The sequence below is a fragment of the Megalopta genalis genome, chromosome 14 (assembly GCF_051020955.1).
Source record: "Megalopta genalis isolate 19385.01 chromosome 14, iyMegGena1_principal, whole genome shotgun sequence".
Lineage (NCBI taxonomy): Eukaryota > Metazoa > Arthropoda > Insecta > Hymenoptera > Halictidae > Megalopta > Megalopta genalis.
In genome coordinates this window covers 4,400,777-4,417,666 of record NC_135026.1, presented here as the reverse complement: position 1 = coordinate 4,417,666, position 16,890 = coordinate 4,400,777, and the positions used below count along the sequence as shown (strand labels likewise).

The 16,890-nt window shown below is 43.5% G+C and overlaps 2 long non-coding RNA genes across 2 annotated transcripts; both read right to left on the bottom strand.

Annotated features, from left to right (window-relative positions):
* Positions 1-6,004: 6,004 nt before the first annotated feature.
* Positions 6,005-6,400, bottom strand: LOC117225763 (uncharacterized). The gene is made up of 2 exons (XR_004491603.2): positions 6,243-6,400; positions 6,005-6,150 (listed from the first exon to the last, which is right to left on the bottom strand). It is a non-coding gene; the product is annotated as an uncharacterized LOC117225763 (long non-coding RNA).
* A 6,934-nt stretch (positions 6,401-13,334) lies between these two features.
* On the bottom strand, positions 13,335-16,546 carry LOC117225806 (uncharacterized). The gene is made up of 2 exons (XR_004491613.2): positions 16,344-16,546; positions 13,335-15,963 (listed from the first exon to the last, which is right to left on the bottom strand). It is a non-coding gene; the product is annotated as an uncharacterized LOC117225806 (long non-coding RNA).
* Between the last annotated feature and the right edge of the window lie 344 nt (positions 16,547-16,890).

Genomic DNA, 16,890 nt, shown 5'->3' with positions numbered 1-16,890 from the left:
AAATAATTTTTGGAAATCAAGTTAGCCGATTTTAAAGGGGACATTCCTACCTTGAATTTGAGAATTGTATTGAAACAAAAAATTGTATTAAAAGTATTCTTGGATTAATTCCATGGAGTTCACGTGACCCGTAGCCGTCCGTGCGACGTCAACGGGCGCGTCCCCGTTTCGCCCGCGAACGCGGCCGGTTGTTTTACAGCTTCTTCCTCTTCGGCGAGCCGGTATAAATTCCGGCGGAACGAGACGCCGATTTGACGGTCGCAGGCAAGATAAGTCGCAGGAAACAAGAGTGACCCGAATGAATGATAGGGCCGCGAGCAGGAGCTCTAAGGTAGCTGCTAATTAATGGGGGCATCCATCTGACGCCATTTTGCTACTCACCGGCCGTCTTCCTTCCGGCTGCTTGCTGCGTTTCTGGGCCAAGCGTAAACCTTAACGCTGCCGGTGTCTGGCCGGGGCCACCGGCTGTCTGCATCGCCGACCGAAACAATTTGTAATCCGGCAAACCGTGCCCAAAGATTGAGAGAGCCCAACGGCTCCGACACAGCCTTGTATAAATTAGATTTGGCCGCGTCCCATGCCAAGTCCGGCCCCGACAATTTCACCTGCCCGCCGTGCCGGCCGACCTCCCCGTCCCGACCGCCCGATGTCCTTCCGGTAATTGATACTCGGACGAACGAATTTTCTGTCCCCGACGCGAACCACATTTCCTTTAAAGGATCATCTTGGCCACGGAGCATCGGGAAAATACAGTTTTATTTCTCGGTATTTTATTGACCGCCAAGCGACGACTCGACGGCGACTTCGTGACGAATTTTAGTGGCGTTGCTGTGGGACCTTTTGATCGTGTCGAGGCTCAAAAGGAAGGTGAAAATGTGAACTTTGAAATGGGGTGCTTCGGGTTACAAAATGATTAAGAAATGATATCGAAAAATCGTGAAATCATGACACTTTATGCGATGGAAAATGACACGATTTCGTAGGGGTAATGCATGTTGCTTATAAGTTATGTTGCCGTTGGATTTTTTAGGTGATACTTAGCTCAGATTAAAGCTGAAAGTGTCTACTTTAAGATGGAGTAACTTAGATTGAAAAAAAGAATCGTTGCGTTAGTTCTAAAAATCAATGAAACCCAACCATCCGCACGAACCAAAATGACTCAATTATGTGATAAGACTTTGAGTCAATTTGAAATTATGTTCCCGTAAATCGGTTTAAGTGCAACTTAACTCAAATCAAAGCTGGAAGTACCTACTTTAAGATGGAGTAACTTAGATTGAAAAAAAGAATCGTCGCGTTAGTTCTAAAAATCGAAGAATCCCGACCATCCGCACAAACCAAAATGACTCAATTTTGTAGTTAAACTTTGAGTCAATTTGAAGTTGCGTTCTCGTGGATCGTTTTAATTGCAACTTAGCGCAAATTAAAGCTGAAAGTGTCTACTATAAGATAGAGTAACTTAGATTGAAAAAAATAATTGTCGCGCCAGTTCTAAAAATCGAAGAAACCCAACCAACTGTACGAAGCAAAGTGATTCAATTTTGTAGTAAGACTTTGAGTCAATTTGAAGTTGGATTTTCGTGGATCATTTTAAGTACAACTTAGCTCAAATTAAAGCTGATAGTATCTACTTTAAGATACAGTATCATACATTGAAAAAAATCATCGTCGCATTACTTTTAAAAATCGAAGAAACTCAACCTTGCACGCGAAGCAAAACGACTCAATTTTATTCAGAGACTTTAAGTCAATTTGGCGTAACGTTCCCGTGAATCGTTTCAAGTGGAACATATCTCAAATTAAAGCTTCAAGTATTTACTTTAAGACACAGTAACTTAGATTGAAAAAGGAAGGGCCACATTACTGTTAAAAATCGAAGAACCCCTACGTCTCACAAAATAAAATGATTCAACTTCAATATCAATTTAATTAAAGTTCCCGTTGGTCTTTTCAAGTCTAACTTAGCTCGAAATAAAGCTGAATCATCAGCGAACAGTGCCCGTCAGTTCGTTTCGACCTGAAACACGTCGCTCGTTCCCGAGAGCCGCGAGAATAGCGTCGCATTTCGACCGCTTCCACCGTTAATACCTGTTCAGCGAAACAATATCGTGCGTGCTCGGCCCGGGTCGCCTTCGATCGGGTTCGGTCGCTTGATACCGGTAGTTCGGCGCGCTAAAGCGCCGCGGAAGTTTCGCCTTTAAAACCAATTAAGCTAATAGAAAGTTCCAAGGTGCGCGCGGCAAGATCGACGCCGTGTTGCGAAAGCGACCTCGCGAGAACGAGCGGGGCGGCGAGTGCTCGTTGCAGCAGGGACAGCTCTACGCGGCGGCTCGGCCGGCGTAATCGAGTAAAACAACAAGCGCCGGAGCAGATTAACAAGTTTTTACGCGTTTAGTTCGCCAGCTCCGCGGGCCGTTATGTTCGACGATGTCGGAGAGCTCGATCCGCGGCGACTACCCGATGGGCCGGACGTTTGTCACCCCGACAGCCAATCCGCTCGTGCCGGACCTTTCTGATTAATCTTGTCTCGTTGCAGCAGCTGAGATAATTCAATCGATCATGGACCAATTACCAATTGGAATATTTATTATTATTGTGTTGATAATTATTATAGTTATTAGTAGGTTGATTATTATTGTGATTGTTATTATGTCCAGGTTGTTAATATGATGATGATTACGATTATTGTTAATATGATTGTGATAATTATTATGATAATAATTATTATTAATAAATATCACATTATTATATGATGATTAATATTATTATTATTAATAATTATCACATTATTATATGATGATTATTATTATGTTAATTTTTAGTATGATGATTATTATTATGTTGATTATTATTATGATGGTTATTATGATTATTATTAATATGATTATGATTTTTATTATGTCAAGGTTATTATTACGATGATTATTACGATTATTATTAATATGATTATGATAATTATTATTATGATGCTTATGATGTTATTATTAATATGGTTATGATAATTATTATTAAGATGCTTATGATTATTATTATTATGATTATTATTATGTTGATGATTAGTATGATGATTGTTATTATATTGATAATTAGAATGATGATTATTATTATGTTGATTATTATTATGGTGGTTATTATGATTATTATTAATATGATTATGATTGTTATTATGTCAAGGTTATTATTACGATGATTATTACGATTATTATTAATATGATTATGATAATTATTATTATGATGCTTATGATTATTATTATGTTGATGATTAGTATGATGATTGTTATTATGTTGATTATTAGTATGATAATTATTCTGATGTTGATTATTATTATTATGGTTACTATGTTTATTATTAATATGATTATGATTGTTACTATGTCAAGGTTATTATTATGATAATTTCTATGATTATGATTATTACTATTATGCTTATGATCATTATGTTGCTTATTAGTATGATTATTATTATAATTGTTATTTTATCAAGGTTATTATGATGTTGATTATTATGATTATTATTATGTTGATTATTTTTATGATTATTACTATGATTATTATTGATTATTATTATAATGATTATTATGATTATTACAGTGATTATGATTGTTATTGCGATGTTGACTATAATTATGGTTATTATTATATTTATTATTATCACGATTGTATATTATTATTATTATGAACCTCCTTCAGCCTCTTATTTTTGTTTATAAATTTTACAATAGTATTATTTTTATAACATTCTATAATTATTCATTCATAATAATTTATTTTTATTGACGTCTCGAAAAACGTGGGAGTCATTGGACCGAATTCGGGAAGAGTGACTGCGTTTGAAAAGTGGTCGCGAATGTTATCGTCGAGCGGCGCAGGTGTTACGAACGACCCGGACCGAGTTCCCTTCGTCGCCGAAGCGACGCCGACCGGCGAATCGACGCGATTCGTACGGCCGGCGATATTATTGGCGCGGCGATAATTACCGTCGCCGGACCCGCTCGAGACTGGTTCAAGTTCGCCGATCTGGCGGGCGTGTTATGTTACTCAGCCGGGCGCTATACAGAAAACGCATTATCAAGATAATCCTCTCCCGGCGGCGGCGGCAAGTGCTCGAGCGATAATGTGTTAATAACAAAGAGCCGCGCTTTAGTGTAATGAAAATCCCGGGGCCGGCTCGGAACTTGTCATGCTTTTGATCTTTATCAGATAGAGACCTCGCCGGGGCGAGATATTAAATTTCGCGCGATTATTAAGCTGCCGGGCGAGAAGGAACGAACGAAGGAAGTCGGTTTTTCGAAGCAGCAATTTTTCTCGCCGACGAATTAATCTCGTCCCGCGACGCATCCACGGCCACTCGAAAAATATCGACCAGGCCGCCTAAATTAATGCCAGAAGTGTCCTCTTCGAGATGAGGCAGCTTCGGGGGAGAAAAAAAATAAAAACGAATCGCGTCATTTTGGAAAATTGAAAGAAGGCGATACTTGACTCGAAGAGAAATGCGCCGATTTTAACGGGTAACTTCGAGTTGAATTTTAGTTGTGTTCCTGTAGGAGTTTTTTAACGGGACTTGGCATGAATTGAAGTTGAAAATATACGCTTTGAAATGAGGTGATTTAGATTGGGAAAGAATTGCGAAGTCGTTGCGAAAAATTGAAAATCCCTGACGCTTGACGCGATGAGTGGTGACTCGACTTCGTAGGGGTTATTCAAGTCGCTTTTAAGGTGTGTTCCTGTCGGTGATTTTTAATCATGCTTGGATGTAATTAAATGGGAAAGTATCTACTTTAAGATAGGGTAGCTTAAGTTGGAAAATAATGGAGAGATTGTTTCGAAAAATTGAGAAGACGCGGCTCCTAAGTCGGAGATGAATGCCTCGATATTGAAAGGAAACTTCAAGTTCAATTTAAATTACGTTTCTATGGGACTATTTTAATGTAATTTAGCTTCAAATAAAGGTAGAAAAATGCACATTAAAATGAGGTTATTCTGGTTAAAAAATACTTGCGAAATCATATTGAAAAGTCGAAAAACCATGAGCTCTGACACGAAGAAAAATGCCTTGATTTCATTGGGATAATTCAAGTTGCTTTTAAGTTATGTTGCTGTTTGATTTTTTAAATGATACTTAGCTCAAATTAAAGCTGAAAGTATCTACTTTAAGACAGAGTAACTTAGATTGAAAAAAAGAATCGTTGCGTTAGTTCTAAAAATCAATGAAACCTAACCATCCGCACGAACCAAAATGACTCAATTATGTGGTAAGACTTTGAGTCAATTTGAAATTGTGTTCCCGTAAATCGGTTTAAGTGCAACTTAACTCAAATCAAAGCTGAAAGTACCTACTTTAAGATAGAGTAACTTAGATTGAAAAAAAGAATCGTCGCGTTAGTTCTAAAAATCGAAGAATCCCGACCATCCGCAGAAACCAAAATGACCCGATTTTGTAGTAAAAATTTGAATCAATTTGAAGTTGCGTTGTCCAGAATCGTTTTAATTGCAACTTAGCTCAAATTAAAGCTGAAAGTATCTATTTTAAGATAGAGTAACTTAGATTGAAAAAGGAGTCGCCACATTAGCTTTAATTATCGAAGAATCTCAACCATCCACAAAGTAAAATGACTCAACTTCAAGTACAATTTAAGTAATGTTCCCGTAGGACTTTCTAAATGTAACTTAGCTTAAAATAAAGGTGGAAATGTGTATTTCAAAGCGAGGTTACTGGGATTAAGAAATAATCGCGAAAACATTCCGAGAAACCGGAAAACCCTGACCCCTGATAGGATGAGAAATGCCTCGATTTCATAGCGACAATTCAAATCGCTTTAAAGTTATGTTCCCGTCAGTGATTTTCAACGATACTTACCTCAAATTAAAGCTGAAAGTATCTACTTTAAGACATAATAGCTCAAGTGAAAAAATAATCACGAGATCATTTCGAAAAGTCAATAATTGTCCGAGTATCGCCGGGAAAGATATTTATCTGGAAGACGACGAAATCAATTTCGACGAATAAATCCATAGTTTAAGATTTATTAACAAATTCCAGGTACACTTCATTCACATAAGACATGTTTCATTTCATCCGTTGCGTCGTCCACTTCCTCGGCGATTGTCACAGCGTTATCCAAATCGTATGACAACGTCGGTGCTCGGCTTCTAAAATAAAAATCGCGCGTGGGCGACAATGAAAAACTGTTTTCGATTTTTCGAGCGACGAAAACGATTCCATTTTTCGTGGTAAAACTTACATCTCTCGCGAGGATGGGCGCGACGAAACAGGCCGACGCAACAATAACCGCGTACACCGCTAGAACGGCGAAATTAATTCCCCGAAACATGATTTTTTTTCCTCCGACGAATTCTTATTTCCATTAACGTCGACGGGCAATCGGCTGCTTTATATACATGACCGTGGCAACGGCGTGAAAAAACCATTTAAATGGATCGTGACTCGGTTATCATATTGATTGTTAGTAAACTCTACGGGCAGAATCGCGGCTCTGATAAAACGTTGTAATCAATGCACAAAATAAACCGTTCTATTTTGCAATATATTCGAACTGTGAACTCCACTCTGCCGTTTTTTGCACGGCTAGTTCGAATTGTTTTAAAAAATCTCGTGGTCTTTTTAACGATTTATCGATTTAATATTCCATTCGATTCGATTCAATTTATTTATTAATAATTTATTAATAATGTATTACGTTCACGATGATTTATTAATAATTTATTACGCTCATAATAATTTATTAATAATTTATAACGTTGATAATAATTTGTTAATAATTTATTACAATTATGATAATTTATTAATAATTTATTACGTTCATAATAATTTATTAATAATTTATTAGGTTTATAATAATGTATTAATAATTTATTACGTTCATAATAGTTTATTAATAATTTATTACAATTATAATAATTTATTAATAATTTATTACATTTATAATAATTTATTAATAATTCATTATATTTATACTAATTTATTATTAATTTGTTATATTTATACTAATTTATTATTAATTTGTTATATTTATAACAATTTACTATGTTTATAATAACGTATTAATAATACAACCAATATTCGATTTAATTTATCGAATTTAACCGTGTTTATTTCAACAATCGAATCGAATACTAAACAAATTGTTACCGATTTTCCAATTTCAACATTATTCAAATAATTGTTATCTTTGGTCGCTGCATTTGGCCATGCGCTTTCGTTCAGCGAAACTGTAATTTCAAGGTCATCGAACGCCCGAGAACGCGTAAAAATAAGTTCACCGTCTATGGAATCACGGTTGAATCGCGGCGCGGCACAAAGCGCGCGGAGGGCCGACGATTTTTATTAACCGCTCGGAAGGAAGCGCGCAGCGCCGCGGGGAAATGAGATTTTGTTGCTTTATAAAGGTTATCGCGCTAATTAAAAAAAACGCGGGAACGACCCGAAGACGTCGCCGCGGGGGAAATGAAAAGGTCTTTAAAAGCCACTCAGCCGGCCGTAATACGGCTCGCACTGTTTTTTTATTTACATTATAAAACGCATTTCCGTTCCGTCGGTACGTAAATCACCGTCTTTGTTCCCATACAGCCGCGAGATCTGGACGGCTCATGACATAACCGTCTATTGTGACCGTCGTCGAATCGCCGGTTAGGGTTAATTCGGTCGAGCGGAATAGCGCTATAGGCTGCGAGTGGCCAATGAAAGACTGCTGTCGGTGCTCTGTAATTTGCGGACGCGTGGCTGCAATTTGTCGCACTCCAAAAGAACGCGCACGCCGCGGCGTGCTCGGCAAATCACTTTCGTTATGGGCGACGCGTTCTTCTTTCAGCACAGTGCTCTAAAAGCGCCGCTTTCCATAGGCGAATCGACATTTGCCGACGTCAGAAAGATTAACGGGAACGATCGATTTCATTGCATTCGTTTCGGAGAGCCGCGAGAGCGAATTAAAGAGACGAGAAGATCGATGGGAATTGATAATGAGGCGCAAACGATACCCGAGATGATTCCAAGCAACTTTCTTCTTTGCGATAACTTTCTCCGACGCTCCGTTGACGAGTTATCGAGGAAGAAACGCGGACCAATCGGCGAGCACGCGCGGGACGAGTAGGCGGCGCGCCATTGGCCGCGCGGGCGGGCCACTGGCCGTGAGGGCGGGGCATCGGTCGCGCTCGCTCTCCGGTCGGTCAGCGTTTCTCGTCGATAACTCGTGAACGGAGCGTCGTAGAAGATTTCTGCAAAGGAAAAAGTTGCTTCAAATCGCCTCGGGAATCCTTTCAGATGCTTTATACAATTTTTGTGATGTTTTTTACTCTCTACTTTTTCCCATTATATTTGTATTATAGTATTTGATACTTGACTTAATTCTTCGAGTAAATTAGATTCGTGTTTTAGAAATCCTCGTTCGTCAAGGGCTGTATTCGAAACGATTAACTCACCGTACAGACATCGGAACACTTATTTCCGACTCGTTGAAAATTGTAGAAAATCAAGATTTAAAGTTTAACGCCCGTGAAATCAGTTACCATCGAGAAAGGACTAGAAAGCGTCGCGTGAACCCGTGAACAAGACCTCGAAGATTCGGCGTCCGCGATCTGGTAAATCCGGGAAGCTGCCGCAACATCAGCCCGCCGGATTAAGAACAGCCGAGTCATCAGGGGGAGATGCAAAATGCGGGCGCGTGCGGCAGGACTCTTTCCTCGGGACATTCGTTTTCACGACCCAATTAAAATTAACGAGCCGGAGTGAGCACACGGGTGAAATCTCGCTGTTCGTAAAGATGGCCGGCTACCGGCCACCGTTGGGCCCCGCCGTTAAAAAGCTCCACGGGCAAGATTTGCATAAGCAACGTTCGTCGCTCACGGAGCACCCTGGGCTCCGCCTGTCCACGGCAAAATGGCCGCTCTGCCCGCGACAAGTTCTAATCGATTCGAATCGAACAAAGGAATCATTTAATACGTGGCAAACAATTAATTAGCTAAAATTAATTATATAAAATTAATTAGTGTACAGGGTGTCAAAAATGGATACGTCATAGCTGTCACAGGCGTTTTCTTAAAAATGTCTTCGTAAAACATGTTCTTGTTGGACTGTCCAAAATTGCTCGAAAAATCCTGGCGATAGTCGCGTGACACACTCTGTGTAACTTAACAATATTCAACACTGAATAACAACGAAACGGTTGCTTCGAGACACACGGTTCCTTCTGCAAGTTCGCTCGTCTCGGCGAGCAGAATACGACGCGAGCATAAAAAAATTTGACCTTGGAAAACATGCTCAAGGTCATTTCTGGGAAAGCTATTTCCAACGGCTTTGCGTCGATCTGAACGCTTAGAACACGTCTACGATAACCTAGTCGCAACATTGTCGCCAACGTAACCTTGACATAACCTGTACAGTGCCCATTACAGCGAGTTTTTTTGGCATAATCGATTCGACGATCTCCCACGACATCGTCTCCGCAATTTTTGCGATCGCGATACGTTCAACCTCGGCAGATTCGACGCCGAGAGATCCGCAACAGACGCCCACAACAGGTGCGCAACGATGTGGAGGGCGGCGGGGAGGGGGGGGGGGGGATCAATCCGGCGGACAATAAATTTTCTGTTACACCGTTCATTACAGGACTCGCTTAATCGATTACACAGTCCGGCGTCCAACGATTCGTCACTCCGCCGTTTCCAGAAACTAATCTGACCCCCCCCCCCCCACCGGGTCCCACCCCGCGTGCCGTAGGACGGAGCAACAAAAGCCAAAGGAGAATTACGTTCATCGATCGAGCCCGGGATATCGATTCCCGGAACGAAAAAAAGAAAGAGAAGAGAAAAATAACGCAAGTCGGCCGAGAGAGCGGGGAAAATATCCCCGGCCAATTTACCGTAAATAGCCGAGGCGGACTCGCGCGGCCGATTACCTGTAAAATTGTGTCGGATAACAAAAATGCGTCGCGGCTATTCGTCGAGCGGTCGACGCCGCGAACGGCCGGCGATCGCGCCGCGACGATCGGATATTACGTTTCGCAGGCGATCGCTGGTTAAATTGGCCGCTTTGAACGACGACCGGTCGATTACAGTCGCGTTTAACCATTTCGGAATATGTGTTGTTAATTGCCGAGAGCGCGTTGGAAAAGTGCGCGTCGACGGTCTCCTTGAAACCGTTCTGAAAGCTTCGTGACGTCGAGAAATGGCCGAAACTGAATAGAACACTTCAAATAGAAGAGCCCAGCCTACGCAAAACCGTAATTAAAAGCTGCTTTCCCATCTCCAAGTCGGCGCGAAGGAAGCGGTCCGGCACGCCGATTTAGCTGGCCAAAAGTCGCGATACTTCAAAGCTGCCTTTCCTCCGGGAAAATATGACAATGCATGGTGTTGACATTATTATAACATACGTAATATGCTTTAGAGAGCAATAATCTATAATGACATTCAATAATATACACGGTGGCGACGATATACGGCAACGGTGACACGGAAAAAAGTGACCGCGAGGCGCTAACGAATTTTGGCCAGCTAAATGGACCCGCCAGACCGCTGCTCGGGAACGCGATTTCGAGCGCGTCGCGTCGCTGAGCGGAGCGTCGCCGTTGGAAATACAAGTCGACGACGATGAAAAAGCACGCCGATTCCTCGGTAAACGATTTTTCCATTCGACGCGATCCCCTTGTTACCGAACGCTTACGCCGGCTTAATTGTAACTCGGCTCCCTCTCCCCCTCCACCCTCGGGGCTCCGGTTCGCCAGGTTCCTCCGTTCGGCGAGGAGCAATCGGATATTTCTTCGGGGCGCCGCCGGCCCGGCGAACTTTTAATTAAATGTAATAGCGTGACGCAATTACCGCGCCCGTACCTTGTCACGTTTAACGCTCGGTATAATCGAGCATGTGTATTTTCAGCCGGGGCTACATTGCATGCGGGCATAAGCAACTGTTCTCTCGCCCGGGCAACGTGCGCTCGGAATGTAACTAAACAAACGTACGCTCCCCGAGATCACCGTAAGTGTTTGCGCAAGTCGTTGTTGCCCCGCCATTGTAACACGGTCGGCCGGGGCGGCGCCGCTGTGCGTCAACCATCCCCGGAATTAGAGGAACACGTACCCGGGGCTCTACGCGCCGGTATTGTCGTTCCCGTTAATTAATAAACCCCGCCGGCACGCGTCCCGATAAAACGCAGTTACGGTTCCGTCGCGGCATCGATGCGGCGGACACGCGCTCATGCGTGCAGTGGAGGAAGATCAGAGAATCCACATATATTTTTTATATTGTTATGTTAATCTAGAGACTTTATTTGTAAATAAACAATTAAGAAAAAATTAAAAAGTAGCCCACAATACGCAGGAAAGTCGACTTGAAAATCGATTCACTTCTCTTAAAAATCGAGCAGTTTCGGCTGGAATCAGGGGACGATGTTTTTCAATTTTTCAATACGATATCGCGATCCTTATCGATTCCACGCTATGTTGTTCTAAAGTTGACACTGCCAGCTTTAATTTGAGATGAAAATGATTGAAAACGTCCTGCGGGAAAATAAATTAAAGTGCGCTTAAAGTTCGCCAAGAAAATCAGTCATTTCTCTTCGAAAAGGGGGTCGATGTTTTTCATTCTTTGGAACCGATTCCGCGACTCTCATCGATTTTAAGTTACATTATTCTAAAATTGACACTTTTAGCTTCAATCTGAGATAAAAATTATTGAAAACGTCCGGCGGGAATATAGATTAAAGTGTGCTTAAATTTCGCCAAGAAAATCAGTCATTTCTCTTCGAAAAGGGGGTCGATGTTTTTCAATTTGTGGAACCGATTCCGCGACTCTCATCGATTTCAAGCTACATTATTCTAAAATTGACACTTCCAGCTTCACGTTGAGGTAAACAGAACTCAAAATGTCCTGCGGGAATATAAATTGAAGTGCACTTAAAATTCACCAAGAAAATCCTCGCATTTTTCCTGAAAAAAGGGGTTGATATTTTGCAATTTTTCGAATCGATTCCGCGACTCTATTCGAATTCAAACTAACCTATCTTAAATTCAACACTTTCAGCTTCAATTTGAGATACGTGAAATGTAAAAACACTAACAAGAGTATAACGTAAACCCGATTTGAATTTCCTCCTTAATCCAGCCCTTTCTCCGTCTTCCGTGGCCCGAGTCATAGATTCAGACTGTTAAATTTTCCGAAGTGATCACAAAATTGTTTCCATACTTCCATCACGCTATCTTAAAGCAGACATTTCCAGCTTCGATTTGAGCTACACAACGTTCAAAAATGTCCGCGGGAACGCGACGAAAAATCGAGTCAAAGTTCCCCTTGTCCTGGCTGCTTCCGACGCTCGCCGACAGATGGCCACCGTTCTCGCTGCCACTCGATCCTCGTTCCCGGTCGATCCTCGCATCCCAAACGATTCTCGCAGACGGCGGCGTCCTCCAAATAACCTTGACATAACCTCCGAGTCAGAGCGCGAACCGGCGCGCGGCGAAAGTAATCCGCAAACACGGCGTTTAACGCGGAAATTCGGTTGCGGTCGAAGCTCGGGCTAACTCGCGTGTAACGGATCGGCTTCGTCGAAGCCGCGATAATCCCGATCGCAGGCCGGGATGGAAACATCGGCCGGGCCGAATACATGTGTACTCGTTAAACGTCCGATACGAAGCCGATCGATGACACGGAACAATGAGCAAAGTTGCCGGTTACACCGCGTGTATGGACCGGGCATTATCTCGTTGCAACAACAGAGTCGTTCAAAATGTTTCCTGATACTCGACAATGCGGCCGACCGCTTAACTGTAATTGCTTCATTGTCAGCGTAATGGCGGGGAGGGGGTACGCTCATAACTTCCCAGCGCGGCGCGCGTATGATCAGCGATTCTGTTTAGGAACGGATATCGAGGCTGAGAACGAGCGACGGCGATGCGACGGATAAACTTGGATCAACGCGGGACCCGCCTTCTCGTAAAAAGTTTACGGGTTTGTCCCAGTCAAACGTATTACGCTGTCCAGAGAATGGAGAAGCACGGTTCACGGCATTCGTCCGATATCGGTGATAAGGAGATTGCTTTCTGAACGTTCCGCGAACCTTTTTTTTCTTCTTTTCCTTTTTTCTTTCTTTTTCCTTTGCCGGAAACCATTCGGGATTTGATCAGCGTCGCTGGCAAACCGTGTTCGGTTTCGCACGTTTACGAATAGTTGTCGTTGCTTGGAGACGGAAATGTCTTTTTTTTTCGACGCTTCGAACGAGTATTCTCTTGGAAAGGAGATTCTTTGGAAAGTTAGTCACGAAAATCGAGCGGTGACGAGTATACTCGTCCTATTGGACTCCATATTTGGAGTAAGCGCCGCAGTTAAAATTTCGGATCGAAAGACGGTTTTATTTTGTAAAATTAATGATTTTATTGTTAATATTTATTTTTATTTGCGTGTGCCGCTTCGAGTGTGACGAGTTTACTCGTCGCGAAGTAGTGTCAAATGTTAGTGACGAGTATACTCGTCTTGACGCGAAGTAGTGTCAAATGTTAGTGACGAGTATACTCGTCTTGACGCGAAGTAGTGTCAAATGTTAGTGACGAGTATACTCGTCTTGACGCGAAGTAGTGTCAAATGTTAGTGACGAGTATACTCGTCAACAAGGTTAACTGGTTAAATATATGATTGTTAGTACTTTTTACGCGCGACGAGTATACTCGCTGTTAGACTAGTATACTGTCTATTTCTTTGTGACGAGTTTACTTGTCATGACACAAAATACTGTCACTTCTCCGTGACGATTATACTCGTCAAGACACCAAATAGTTATTTGTTTGTGACGAGTATACTCGTCATGACACAATATACTGTCACTTCTCCGTGACAAGTATACTCGTCAAGACACAAAATATTATTATTTCTCCGTGACGAGTATACTCGTTATGACACAAAATACTGTCAGTTCTCCGTGATGAGTATACTCGTCATAACACAATGGTGACTACTTTCTACGCGCGACGAATATACTCGTCATGACACAAAATACCGCCACTTCTCCGTGACGAGTATACTCGTCATGACACAAAATACTGTCACTTCTCCGTGACGAGTATACTCGTCATATCACAAAGTACTGCCACTTCCCCATGACGAGTATACTCGTCAAGACACAGCCGCCTAATTAAGCGAAACAATGTTTCGCCCTCAAGACGAAACACTAACCAAAGCCGCTCGCCATTTTCAATCGTGGCAGAAAACATTCGTAGCCCGTCCGCCGCGCGTCGATGAAAAATCGCACAAAGTTAAACCGGTCGATCGTCTTCGTATCCATCATTTTCGCTACCGGGCAGCTTGGTTTCATGCCGGACTTCCGGTGGTCGCGATCGCCGTCGGGTCGCCGCGTTGCAGCGGGAAACAAGGTGCTCGTTCCCGTTGTATCGATGACGGGCGCGGTAATCGGGCCGGCGATGATAATCATTAAACGACTCTTTCGAAAGCAATCAATCTCCGCGACGGGAAAATCGGCCGTTGCCGCGGCGCATCCATTATATACGGCTGTTAAGCATGTATTTCCGGCCGCCTACGTGGCCGCGCTCGATTTCAGCATTTTGCATCCGACGGCGCCTTTAATTATCGCGGCACGCGAAGGTCCGAGCGAAAGGTCGGCGGGCGGCGTTACGCGATAAAATGGACCGACCGTCACTCACCTGTCCGGTCCGCGCACCTCCCGGGCTCAAAGAAACCGGCTGAATTAACGAGATTACCGATACACCTCGCGCCGTGGAAATATTCACGGGCCGCCGTCTCCGTTCGCCGTGCTTCCGAAGCGGCGGAACAACGGCGCCGCGGGAATTTATCGCGATAATTGCCGTGTCCCTGGATATTGTCAATAACAACACAGCTAGCGACAGACCGTCCAATTAGGTCAACGTATCGAGCTGCTCGGCCAAGTATTAATTAGTTTCCCGGCAGAAGTTCGCCGGTTCGAGCTACGCGGGCCGAATTTACACGACGCGAACGACGGATTTGCCTGCTAGAACAACAACCGTGTTGCACCTTTTCTCGGACGGTTGCTCGCAATTCGCTAATTCGCAGGATCGTTGCGACGGTTTAGCGACTTTTCGGTTGTTGGATTTATATATACACTTAGTAGAAATTCGAAGTAGAACGTGATCGTCTGTATCTGAAACCGGTTTTGTATAATAATTGGTGATGCAAATTTTCCCGATTTTTCCGATTTTTTTAAACAAATTTTTCGGTACACATATGTTGCTCAAAACCGTAACGAACAATTATGGTCATAAACAATGCGATTATAAATAATGCGGTTGTGAACAATGTGATTATAAACGATGTGAACGTAAACAATATAATATTAAAGAGCGTAACAGGTTGTAGACGACGTCTGGAATAAGAAATGCCAGTCTACAGACAGAGATACACTGACGTATGAAGAAAGAAACGATTCCCCAGATGATTTGGAGCAACTTTGTCCTTTGCGAAAATTTTCTAAGTGGCTTCGTTACGGAGATATCAACGAAAAACCCCGAACGGAGCGGCCATTGTAGTGGGATGACTCATCGCGGGGCGCTCCGGCCTAGCGCGGCACGCGCGGCCACCATGCGATGAGTCATCGTCGCGACAGTGGCCGGTAACATCGGGACCGAAGAGCCAGCTCTCCGATTGACCCGTAGTTTTCCGTTAATATCTCGTTAACTAAGCGTCGGGCAAAATTTTCGTAAAGGAAAAAGTTGCAGGAAATCGTCTCGCGCACCCTATGCAGTAGTTCAAAATTTTTTACTCCGCCATCTTCGCTCAGTAAATTGCATTTTGACTGAATCCCTAGGCAAAGATAACGCTTTACGTCGCGTCTAAGTGGACCACGAAAGAAATTAGCGTGCCTGGATGAAACAGTGCGTCGATCCGAGTCGAATTACGGCGTTTCACAGGCGACCGCGGCCAGCGTCGGGGTTGAAACACGTCGGAGAGTCCGGCCGCGCGTTTGAAAACTTGCTGTAATAAAATCAGCATATTTAAATTCATCCGTGCGCGGACGAAATAAAGCAACGGCGGTCGAAATCAACGGGAATGTTGTTCCCCTTTGTAAATTCCGGGCGAAATAGAACATTAAATCACGGAGACCATCGCGCGTCGCATTTTTAACGCGCGTCGCGTCGGAACGAATGGAGCGGCCGGGCCCGGCCCGGCCCGACGTACGCGGCGGACGCGGCCGAATTAAAATAACGTGAAACCAAAATGGCGACATGATGCGCATTGTTCGATGCCGTTGCCGCATGCCGCTGCACGTGTGCACGACAATGCGAATTATTACCGAACCGTTCGTCCCGAATATGCAACCGAATCGCGGAGACGCGCGATCGTGACACGCTTACCTCTGCTTATATTATACGGAAAAACCTCCGATGATATCGACAATGTTCTCTCTCTCTCTCTTTTTCTCTCTGCGTGATTTCGTCACGCGGAACTCGCTGCAGCCATCGTCGCGATTGAAAAGCCAAACAGAAGGTACTACGTTTTTATGAATACCGCAGGTATTCCACGTCTGGTTCTACCCGTCGACGCGTCGCTAACGAATTCATTGTTCGACTACAACTTGGCAACGTCGTGCCCTGCAATACCTGAACTCCCGCGAAAGATGCTCCGCTCCGATTGGCCGGCTGACGCGCCTGGCTGAGTTCACTGCCGAGGCGTGAGTCACTGCTGATTGGGCGCGCCGTGGAGTGGTGGGGATAAGGCCACTGTGAGGTAGAGTAAGTCGATTTAGGTTCTGTTAGGCTCCTGAAGCATGTTCTAGTGCGGCACGCGTGCTGTCGCCGTTCGCGATAGCCGGCTCTCAAGTCGAAGGAGTTGTAGTAGGTCACGTGACGCGCCGAGACTCCTGCGGGGTAGGTCGCGTCACGTGACACCCACCTCCTACTC